This window comes from Schistocerca cancellata, chromosome 5 (assembly GCF_023864275.1).
Source record: "Schistocerca cancellata isolate TAMUIC-IGC-003103 chromosome 5, iqSchCanc2.1, whole genome shotgun sequence".
NCBI classification, from domain to species: domain Eukaryota; kingdom Metazoa; phylum Arthropoda; class Insecta; order Orthoptera; family Acrididae; genus Schistocerca; species Schistocerca cancellata.
In genome coordinates, this window is record NC_064630.1 from 593,524,669 (window position 1) to 593,534,908 (window position 10,240).

Genomic DNA, 10,240 nt, shown 5'->3' on the forward strand with positions numbered 1-10,240 from the left:
GGTTGGTAGGACATGTTCTGAGGCATCAAGGGATCACCAATTTAGTGTTGGAGGGCAGCGTGGAGGGTAAAAATCGTAGGGGGAGACCAAGAGATGAATACACTAAGCAGATTCAGAAGGATGTATGTTGCAGTAGGTACTGGGAGATGAAGAAGCTTGCACAGGATAGAGTAGCATGGAGAGCTGCATCAAACCAGTCTCAGGACTGAAGACCACAACAACAACAACATGTCTTAATCTTAGATCTTCTTTGTTCCAATGGCATTTGATATTATTGGGTTGGTGCATAAGTTCATAGCGATTTTGTTTTGTATGTTGTTGTTCCGGTTGCTGTGGGCTTCTGTACTGATACTTATTTTTTATTAGTAGTTCACTGAACGTGCTAGGGAAACTAGAAAATCTGAAAAGGGAAATGCAAAGGCTCAACCTAGATATAGTTGGGGTCAGTGAAGTGGAGTGGAAAGAAGACAAGTGTTTCTGGTCAGATGAGTATAGGGTAATAACAACAGCAGCAGAAAATGGTATAATGGGAGTAGGATTCGCTATGAATACGAAGATAGGGCAGAGAGCGTGTTACTGTGAACAGTTCAGTGATAGGGTTTTTCTTATAAAAATCGACAGCAAACCAACACCGACAACGATAGTTGAGGTATAAATGCCGACGTCGCAATCTGAAGATGAAGAGATAGAGAAAGTCTTTGAGGTTATTGAAAGGGTAATACAGTTTGTAAAGGGATATGAAAATCTAATAGTCATGGGAGACTGGAAGGCAGTTGTAGGGGAAGGAGTAGAAGAAAAGGTTACAGGCGAATATGGGCCTGGGACAAGGGATGAGAGAGGAGAAAGATTAATTGAGTTCTGTAAAAAGTTTCAGCTAGTAATAGGGAATGCTCTGTTCAAGAGTCACGAGAGGAAGAGGTATACTTGGAAAACGCCGGGTGATATGGGAAGATTTCAGTTAGATTACATCGTGATTAGACAGAGATTCCGAAATCCGGTACTGGATTGTAAGCGGTACCCAGGAGCAGATATAGACTCAGATCACAATTTAGAAGTGATGAAGAGTAGGCTGAAGTTCAAGGAATTAGTCAGGAAATATTAACGCGCAAACATGTGGGATATGGAAGTACTAAGGAATGACGAGGTATGGTTGAAGTTCTCTAAGGTAATAGATACAGCAATAAGGAATAGCTCAGTAGGCAGTACAGTTGAAGAGGAATGGACATCTCTAAAAATGGACATCATAGAAGGTGGGAAGGAAAACATAAATACAAAGAACGTAACTGCGAAGAAACCATGGGTAACAGAAGAAATACTTCAATTTATTGATGAAAGGAGGAAGTACAAAAATGTTCTGGGAGACTCAGGAATACAGAAATACAAGTCGCTGAGAAATGAAATAAATAGGAAGTGCAGGGAAGCTAAGACGAAATGGCTGCAGGAAAAATGTGAATACATCGAGAGAGCAATGTCTGTCGGAAGGACAGACTCAGAATACAGGAAAGTCAGAACAATATTCGGTGCAACTGGAATTCCACTGCTAAATGCAGAGGAGAGAGCAGATAGGTGGAAAATATACATTAAAAGCCTCTATGAGGGGGAAGATTTGTCTGATGTGATAGGAGTCGATTTAGAAGAGATAGGGGATCCAGTATTAGACTCAGAATTTAAAAAAGCCTTGGAGGACTTAAGATCAAATAAGGCAGAAGAGATTGATAACATTCCATCAGAATTTCTAAAATCATTGGAGGAAGTGGCGACAAAACGACTGTTCACGTTGGGGTGCAGAATGTATGAGTCTGACGACATACCATCTGACTATCAGAAAAATATCATCCACACAATTTCGAACACGGCAAGAGCTGACAAGTCCGAGAATTACCGCACAATCAGCTTAACAACTCATGTAACGAAGTTGCTTACAAGGATCTACATTCCTGGAAATTGAAATAAGAACACCGTGAATTCATTGTCCCAGGAAGGGGAAACTTTATTGACACATTCCTGGGGTCAGATACATCACATGATCACACTGACAGAACCACAGGCACATAGACACAGGCAACAGAGCATGCACAATGTCGGCACTAGTACAGTGTATATCCACCTTTCGCAGCAATGCAGGCTGCTATTCTCCCATGGAGACGATCGTAGAGATGCTGGATGTAGTCCTGTGGAACGGCTTGCCATGCCATTTCCACCTGGCGCCTCAGTTGGACCAGCGTTCGTGCTGGACGTGCAGACCGCGTGAGACGACGCTTCATCCAGTTCCAAACATGCTCAATGGGGGACAGATCCGGAGATTTTGCTGGCCAGGGTAGTTGACTTACACCTTCTAGAGCACGTTGGGTGGCACGGGATACATGCGGACGTGCATTGTCCTGTTGGAACAGCAAGTTCCCTTGCCGGTCTAGGAATGGTAGAACGATGGGTTCGATGACGGTTTGGATGTACCGTGCACTATTCAGTGTCCCCTCGACGATCACCAGTGGTGTACGGCCAGTGTAGGAGATCGCTCCCCACACCATGATGCCGGGTGTTGGCCCTGTGTGCCTCGGTCGTATGCAGTCCTGATTGTGGCGCTCACCTGCACGGCGCCAAACACGCATACGCCCATCATTGGCACCAAGGCAGAAGCGACTCTCATCGCTGAAGACGACACGTCTCCATTCGTCCCTCCATTCACGCCTGTCGCGACACCACTGGAGGCGGGCTGCACGATGTTGGGGCGTGAGCGGAAGACGGCCTAACGGTGTGCGGGACCGTAGCCCAGCTTCATGGAGACGGTTGCGAATGGTCCTCGCCGATACCCCAGGAGCAACAGTGTCCCTAATTTGCTGGGAAGTGGCGGTGCGGTCCCCTACGGCACTTCGTAGGATCCTACGGTCTTGGCGTGCATCCGTGCGTCGCTGCGGTCCGGTCCCAGGTCGACGGGCACGTGCACCTTCCGCCGACCACTGGCGACAACATCGATGTACTGTGGAGACCACACGCCCCAGGTGTTGAGCAATTCGGCGGTACGTCCACCCGGCCTCCCGCATGCCCACTATACGCCCTCGCTCAAAGTCCGTCTACTGCACATACGGTTCACGTCCACGCTGTCGCGGCATGCTACCAGTGTTAAAGACTGCGTTGGAGCTCCGTATGCCACGGCAAACTGGCTGACACTGACGGCGGCGGTGGACAAACGCTGCGCAGCTAGCGCCATTCGACGGCCAACACCGCGGTTCCTGGTGTGTCCGCTGTGCCGTGCGTGTGATCATTGCTTGTACAGCCCTCTCGCAGTGTCCGGAGCAAGTATGGTGGGTCTGACACACCGGTGTCAATGTGTTCTTTTTTCCATTTCCAGGAGTGTATATAGAATAATGGAAAAGAACATGCGTTTGATGACGATCAGTTTGGCTCTGGGAAAAGTAAAGGCACAAGAGAGGCAATTCTGTCGTTGCAGTTAGTAATGCAAGCATATACTAAAGACTAAAGAAAAATCAAGACACGTTCATAGGATTTGTCAACCTGGAAAAAGCGTTCGACAATGTAAAATGGTGTAAGATGTTCGAAATTCTGAGAAACGTAGGGGTAAACTATGGGGAGAGAAGGGTCATATACAGTATGTACAACCGCCAAGATGGAATAATAAGAGTGGACAACCAAGAACGATGTGCTCGTATTAAAAAGGGTCCAAGATAAGGATGTAGCCTTTCACCCCTACTGTTTAATCTATACATCGAGGAAGCAATGATGGAAATAAAAGGAAGGTTCAGGAGTGGAATTAAAATTTAAGGTGAAAGGATATGAATGATCATCCCAGACGTGGTCGATGGGGTTCACGTCTGGAGAACAGGCAAGCCACTCCATTCGCCTGATATCTTCTGTTTCAAGGTACTCCACGATTCGCTGATGACATTGCTATCCTGAGTGAAAGGGAAGAAGAATTACATGATCTGCTGAACGGAATGAACAGTCTAATGAGTACAAGTATGAATTAAGAGTAAATCAAAGAAAGACGAAGGTAAAGATTAGTAGTAGAAATGAGAACAGCGAGAAATTTAACATCAGGATTTTTGGTGACGAACTAGATGAAGTTAAGGAATTCTGCCACCTAGGCAGTAAAATAACCAGTGACGGGCGGAGCAAGGAGGACATCAAAGGCAGACTAGAAATGGCAAAAACGGCATTCCTGACCCAAAGAAGTCTACTAATATCAAATATCTGCCTTAATTTGAAGAAGAAATTTCTGAGAATGTACGTCTGGAGTACAGCATTGTATGGTAGTGAGACATGGACTGTGGGAAAACCGGAACAGAAGAGAATCGAAGCATTTGAGATGTGGTGGTACAGACGAATGTTGAAAATTTGGTGGACTGATAAGGTAAGGAATAAGGAGGTTCTGTTCAAAATCGTAGAGGAAAGGAATATGTGGAAAACGCTGATAAGGAGAAGGGACAGGATTATAGGACATCTGCTAAGACATGAGGGAATGACTTCCATGGTATTAGAGGGAGATGTAGAGGGCAAAAACTGTAGACGAAGACAGAGACTGGAATACATTGAGCAAATAATTGAGGACGTAAGTTGCAAGTGCTACTTTGAGATGAAGAGGTTAGCACAGAAGAGGAATTCGTGGTGGGCCGCATCAAACCAGTCAGAAGACTGATGACAAAAAAAAAGTTCATTGTTGCTATTTGAGCCTACGTATTGTCATTTTGTCGTTTGGAATTAGTGAATGAAGCTATGGACGCTAGAAAAGGGAGTGCCAAGTGGAAGCATTTCCGACATATTCGTCTGTTTAAATTCAGTAAAGGGGTGATAGCAGCTGAGGCACCCAGAAACATTTCCGCCCTGTATGGGGCGACAAAGAGATGGTTTTCTCGTGTCAGGAGGATCATTTTGACATTAGTGACTCCCCACGTTCAGGAAGTCCTTAAGGGCTTTGATGACGATCTTTTAAACGCATTAATCCATAATGATTCGCGTCAGGGTATTCGAAAACTGACAAATGCGATGAACTGTGGTTATTCCGCCATCGTGTGAGATTTGCATGCAGTGAGAATGGCTCAAAAATGGGAGTTATGAGTACCGTATTCTCTAAGCCAAAATGAAAACAATTCAGCAGGTGCGCAAACGAAACAGCAACTCTACGGACGAAGACCTGCGTGCATCCATCAAAGATAATGTTATGCATCTGGAGGAACAGCGACGGTGTGTTGTGCTAAGAACTGCTTCCTCAGGTGTAACCATCCACTGCCGTCATTTATTGTCAACAACTTAGAAGTCTTGCAGCCGCAATCCAAGAACAACGACTAGGAAGACTGAGTGAAGTGATGCTACTCCACGATAGCGCTCGCCCGAATTCTCCTAGACTGTCAAAAAACACTATATAGGAGTTGAATTGGGAAGTCATTCCACACCCATCTTATCCACCTGATCTTGCGCTCTCTGCCGAACAACCTTCAAGGAACTTCCTTTCCGGATGAAAATGTGCTCTGAACATGGCTCAACGAGTTCTTTGCCCCAAAACAATGTTATTTCTTCAGTCGCGGAATCGAAAAGTTACCCCAGCGTTGTCAGACTGTTGTAAACAGTGAGGGAGAATATATTATTGATGACTAAAGTCTCTGTAATGTGTATCTGTTGTGTTTATTAAGCTTATGAAAAAAAGCTACGAGTTTATGCACCAACTCAATACCTTAGTTCAATATATCTGTAATCTAATGCAAATATGTAAGCGATTACTTTCAAACAAATCTCAAACAATTCTTCTCATTCTATGGCATATCTGCTAAGGCAAACTCGAGAGTAGAGGAGAGGGGGGGGGGGGGAGGTTGTATTTCGAAAGCAAAACAGTCTTGGTTGCAGGACTCTATTGAAGCGTTTCGCCCTAATGGGACGTTATCATAAAATTATAGTATACTGCAAAATTTACATTTGTCACGTTTGTGGGGAGCGTAATGTGTACCTTAAACACTTCTGGTCAGTTAAAAAAACAGTGCTGCCATAGAGAAACGCTTACAGCTTTTGAAACCAAGTAGCACAATCTGTACACGAATATAATAACTCACAAATCAGCATTCAGTGGTTTGCGGTTTTCTGATGTGCCCCAGAATGACGAAACGTGTCAATAAAAATATTATTCCCTCTGCAACCAAGACTTTTTATTTCGAAATCTCGTAAGGTGCTGCGTCGCCGGTGCTGCGAGGGGAGCGGAAAGCGCATCGCGTTGTTGCCGCGGGATGGCTCGAGGCAAAAATTGGTCGCCAGCCACCCGCCCCCGCAGAGCTGGCGTGGCCTTCCAGCGGGGGCGGCCTAAAAGGCGCCGGCGGCGAGAGGGGACTCAAAATTTACGCCCGGCGGTGTGGCCCTCGTCCCCCCCTGCCCCGGGCCACCTTTTTTCTTTTCTTGTCTTGCCTCTCCGCAGTGCAGCACGCCGTCACCCCCTCTGTCCAAACTCCTGAGAGCGGCCGGAGTTATCCCCTTTTGTGAGGGTCGCCGCGGTAAGAGGCTTTGCGCGTGTGGCCTGCACTGCGCCACGCCCGCGCCGGCCTCGGAAATCGCGTTATGGCCGCTGGCTGCTGGCTGCGACTGCTCTGACGGCTGCAGCTGCCAGCTTCCGACACCGCAGCCGCGAAACACGCGTGGTCGATGGGCATTTAATTCACACTCTGGCTTGGCTCCAGTGCCCCTAATTATGTTGCCTTCCGTAATACAATGAGCTGACAAAAGTCGTGGGATACTTACTAATACCGTGTCGGATCTCGTTTCGCTCGGCGCATTAAGGAAAGCCAAACCTAGGTTTCTAGCATTTGTAGACTTAGAGAAAGCTTTTGACAATGTTGACTGGAATACTCTCTTTCAAATTTTGAAGGTGGCAGGGGTAAAATACAGGGAGCGAAAGGCTATTTACAATTTGTACAGAAAGCAGATGCCAGTTATAAGAGTCGAGGGACATGAAAGGGAAGCAGTGATTGGGAAGGGAGTGAGATAGGGTTGTAGCCTCTCCCCGATGCTATTCAAACTGTATATTCAGCAGGCAGTAAAGGAAACAAAAGAAAAATTCGGAGTAGGTATTAAAAGCCATGGAGAAGAAATAAAAACTTTGAGGTTACCGATGACATCGTAATTCTGTCAGAGACAGCAAAGGACTTAAAAGAGCAGTTGAACGGAATGGACAGTGTCTTGAAAGGAGGGTATAAGATGAACATCAACCATCAACAAAAACAAAACGAGGACAATGGAATGTAGTCGGATTAAGTCGGGTGATGCTGCGGGAATTAGATTAGGAAATGAGACACTTAAAGTAGCAAAGGAGTTTTGCTATTTGGGGAGCAAAATAACTGATGTTGGTCGAAGTAGAGAGGATATAAAGTGTAGACTGGCAATGTCAAGAAAGCGTTTCTGAAGAAGAGAAATTTGTTAACATCGAGTTTTGATTTAAGTGTCAGGAAGTCGTTTCTGAAAATATTTGTATGGAGTGTAGCCATGTATGGAAGTGAAACATGGACGATAAATAGTTTAGACAAGAAGAGAATAGAAGCTTTCGAAATGTGGTGCTACAGAAGAATGCTGAGGATTAGATGGGTAGATCACACAACTAATGAGGAGGTATTGAATAGAATTGGGGAGAAGAGGAGTTTGTGGCACAACTTGACTAGAAGAAGGGATCGGTTGGTAGGACATGTTCTGAGGCATCAAGGGATCACCAATTTAGTACTGGAGGGCAGCGTAAAGGGGAAAAATCGTAGAGGGAGACCAAGAGATGAATACACTAAGCAGATTCAGGAGGATGTAGGTTGCAGTAGGTACTGGGAGACGAAGAGGTTAACATAGGATAGAGTAGCATGGAGAGCTGCATCAAACCAGTCTCAGGACTGAAGACCACAACAACAACACCCTACGACACCCTCGACAAGTCGTAGAAAGTCCCCTGAAGAAATACCGCGCCACACTGCCTCTATGGCCACCCGTAACTGCAAAAATGTTACTGATGCAGGATTTTGTATACGAACTAACCTGTCGACTATGTTCCATGAATGTTCGACGATGTTCATGTCGGGCGATCTGTGGCCAAATCATTCGCTTGAACTGCCCAGAATTTTCTTCAGACCAATCGCGAACAATCGTGGACCGGTGACATAGCGCATTGTTATCACTGTTTGGGAACATTAAGTCCATGAATGGCTGGAAATGTTTTCCAAGTAACCGAACATCCAGAGGATCCAGTCCATTCCATGTAAACACTGCCCACACTATTAAGTAGCCACCACCAGATGGTAAAGTGCCTTGTTGACAAAGTGGGTCCGTCGATTCGTAGGGTCTCCGTCACTCTCGAACTGTACCAACCGTTGTTATCAACTGAAATTGGGACTCATCTGACCAGGCCACGGTTTTTCAGTCATCTAGGGTCCAACCGATATGATCACAAGCCCAAGAGAGGCACTGCAGTCGATGTCATCCTGTTATCAAAGGCACTAGCGATAGTCGTGTGCTGCCATAGCCCATTAACTATAATACTATCCGCACTGTCCTAAAGGATACGTTCGTCGTTCGTCCTACGTTGATGGCTCAAGTGGTTCAAATGTCTCTGAGCACTATGCGACTTAACTTCTGAGGTCATCAGTCACCTAGAACTTAGAACTAATTAAACCTAACTAACCTAAGGACATCACACACATCCATGTCCGAGGCAGGATTCGAACCTGCGACCGTAGCGGTCCCTCGGCTCCAGACTGTAGCGCCTAGAACCGCACGGCCACTCCGGCCGGCGTCCTACGTTGACTTCCGCATGTATTTCAAGCAGTGTTGCATGTATTTTAGCTGTGACAACCCCCCGGAAATATCGCTGCCCTCTGTCGTTAAGCGAAAGCCGTCGTCAATTGTGAGGACCGCGGTGAGTGGAGCCCGTGAGAGGTAATGCCTGAAATTTGGTATTCCCGGCACACCATTGACACTGTAGATCTCGGAATATTGAATTCCCTAACGATTTCCGAAATGGAATATCCAATGCGTCTAGCTTCCACTACATTTCGCGTTGAGAGTATATTAATTCCTGTCATGTGACCATAATCGCGTCGGAAACCTTTTCACGTGAATCGTCTAAGAGAAATTATAGCTCCGCATACGCACTGCCCTTTTATACTTAGTGTACGGCCTCGCTAGGTAGCCGCGTGGTCTGTGGCGTCTCGTCACGGTTCGCGCTGCTATCCCCGTCGGAGGTTCGAGTCCTCCCTCGGGAATTTGTGTGTGTGTTTGTGTGTGTGTGTTTTCCTTAGCGTTAGTTTAATTTAGGTTGTGTGTAAGTCTAGGACCGATGACCTCAGCAGTTTGGTCCCATAGAAGCTTGCCACAAATTTCCAAATATTTTTCCTTGTGTGCGTGTTACTGCCATCATCGGTATACCAGCATATTATATCCCATGACATACATTACTGCTGTGTAATTGGAACCATACGTTTTGACAAACAAATCACACTGATGTTGCACCACTGCTTTTCTACTTTCCAATTGAAACCTGTGACAGAGCTAACAGGAAGCTAACGCCACTGTCTCACGAAAGAAACCGCTCAGGGGCCGAACTGACACGACGGAGTCCTAGAACAATCAGCACATATCCAGCCTTGATGCCTACCTCCGCGGCTGGAACAGTGTTGACACGGGAGCAAGACTGTGATGACCTCTATTACCACATGTTCGGACCGCCACCGTGGCACCACCATGGCCTACATGACGAAAAATGATGTAGTACCAAAACAGGGGTGGAACGAACCATCATTAATACGAGAATGAGATTTTCACTCTGTAGCGGAGTGTGCGCTAATATGAAACTTCCTGGCAGATTAAAACAGTGTTCCCGACCGAGACTCGAACTCGGGACCTTTGCCTTTCGCGGGCAAGTGCTCTACCATCTGAGCTACCGAAGCACGACTCACGCCCGGTCCTCACAGCTTTACTTCCTCCAGTATCTCGTCTCCTACCTTCCAAACTTTACAGAAGCTCTCCTGCGAACCATGCAGAACTAGCACTCCTGAGAGAAAGGATACTGTGGAGACATGGCTTAGCTACAGCCTGGGGGATGTTTCCAGAATGAGATTTTCATTCTGCAGCGGAGTGTGCGCTGATATGAAACTTCCTGGCAGATTAAAAATGTGTGCCCGACCGAGACTCGAACTCGGGACCTTTGCCTTTCTCGGGCAAGTGCTCTATCATCTGAGCTACCGAAGCATGACTCACGACCGGTCCTCACAGC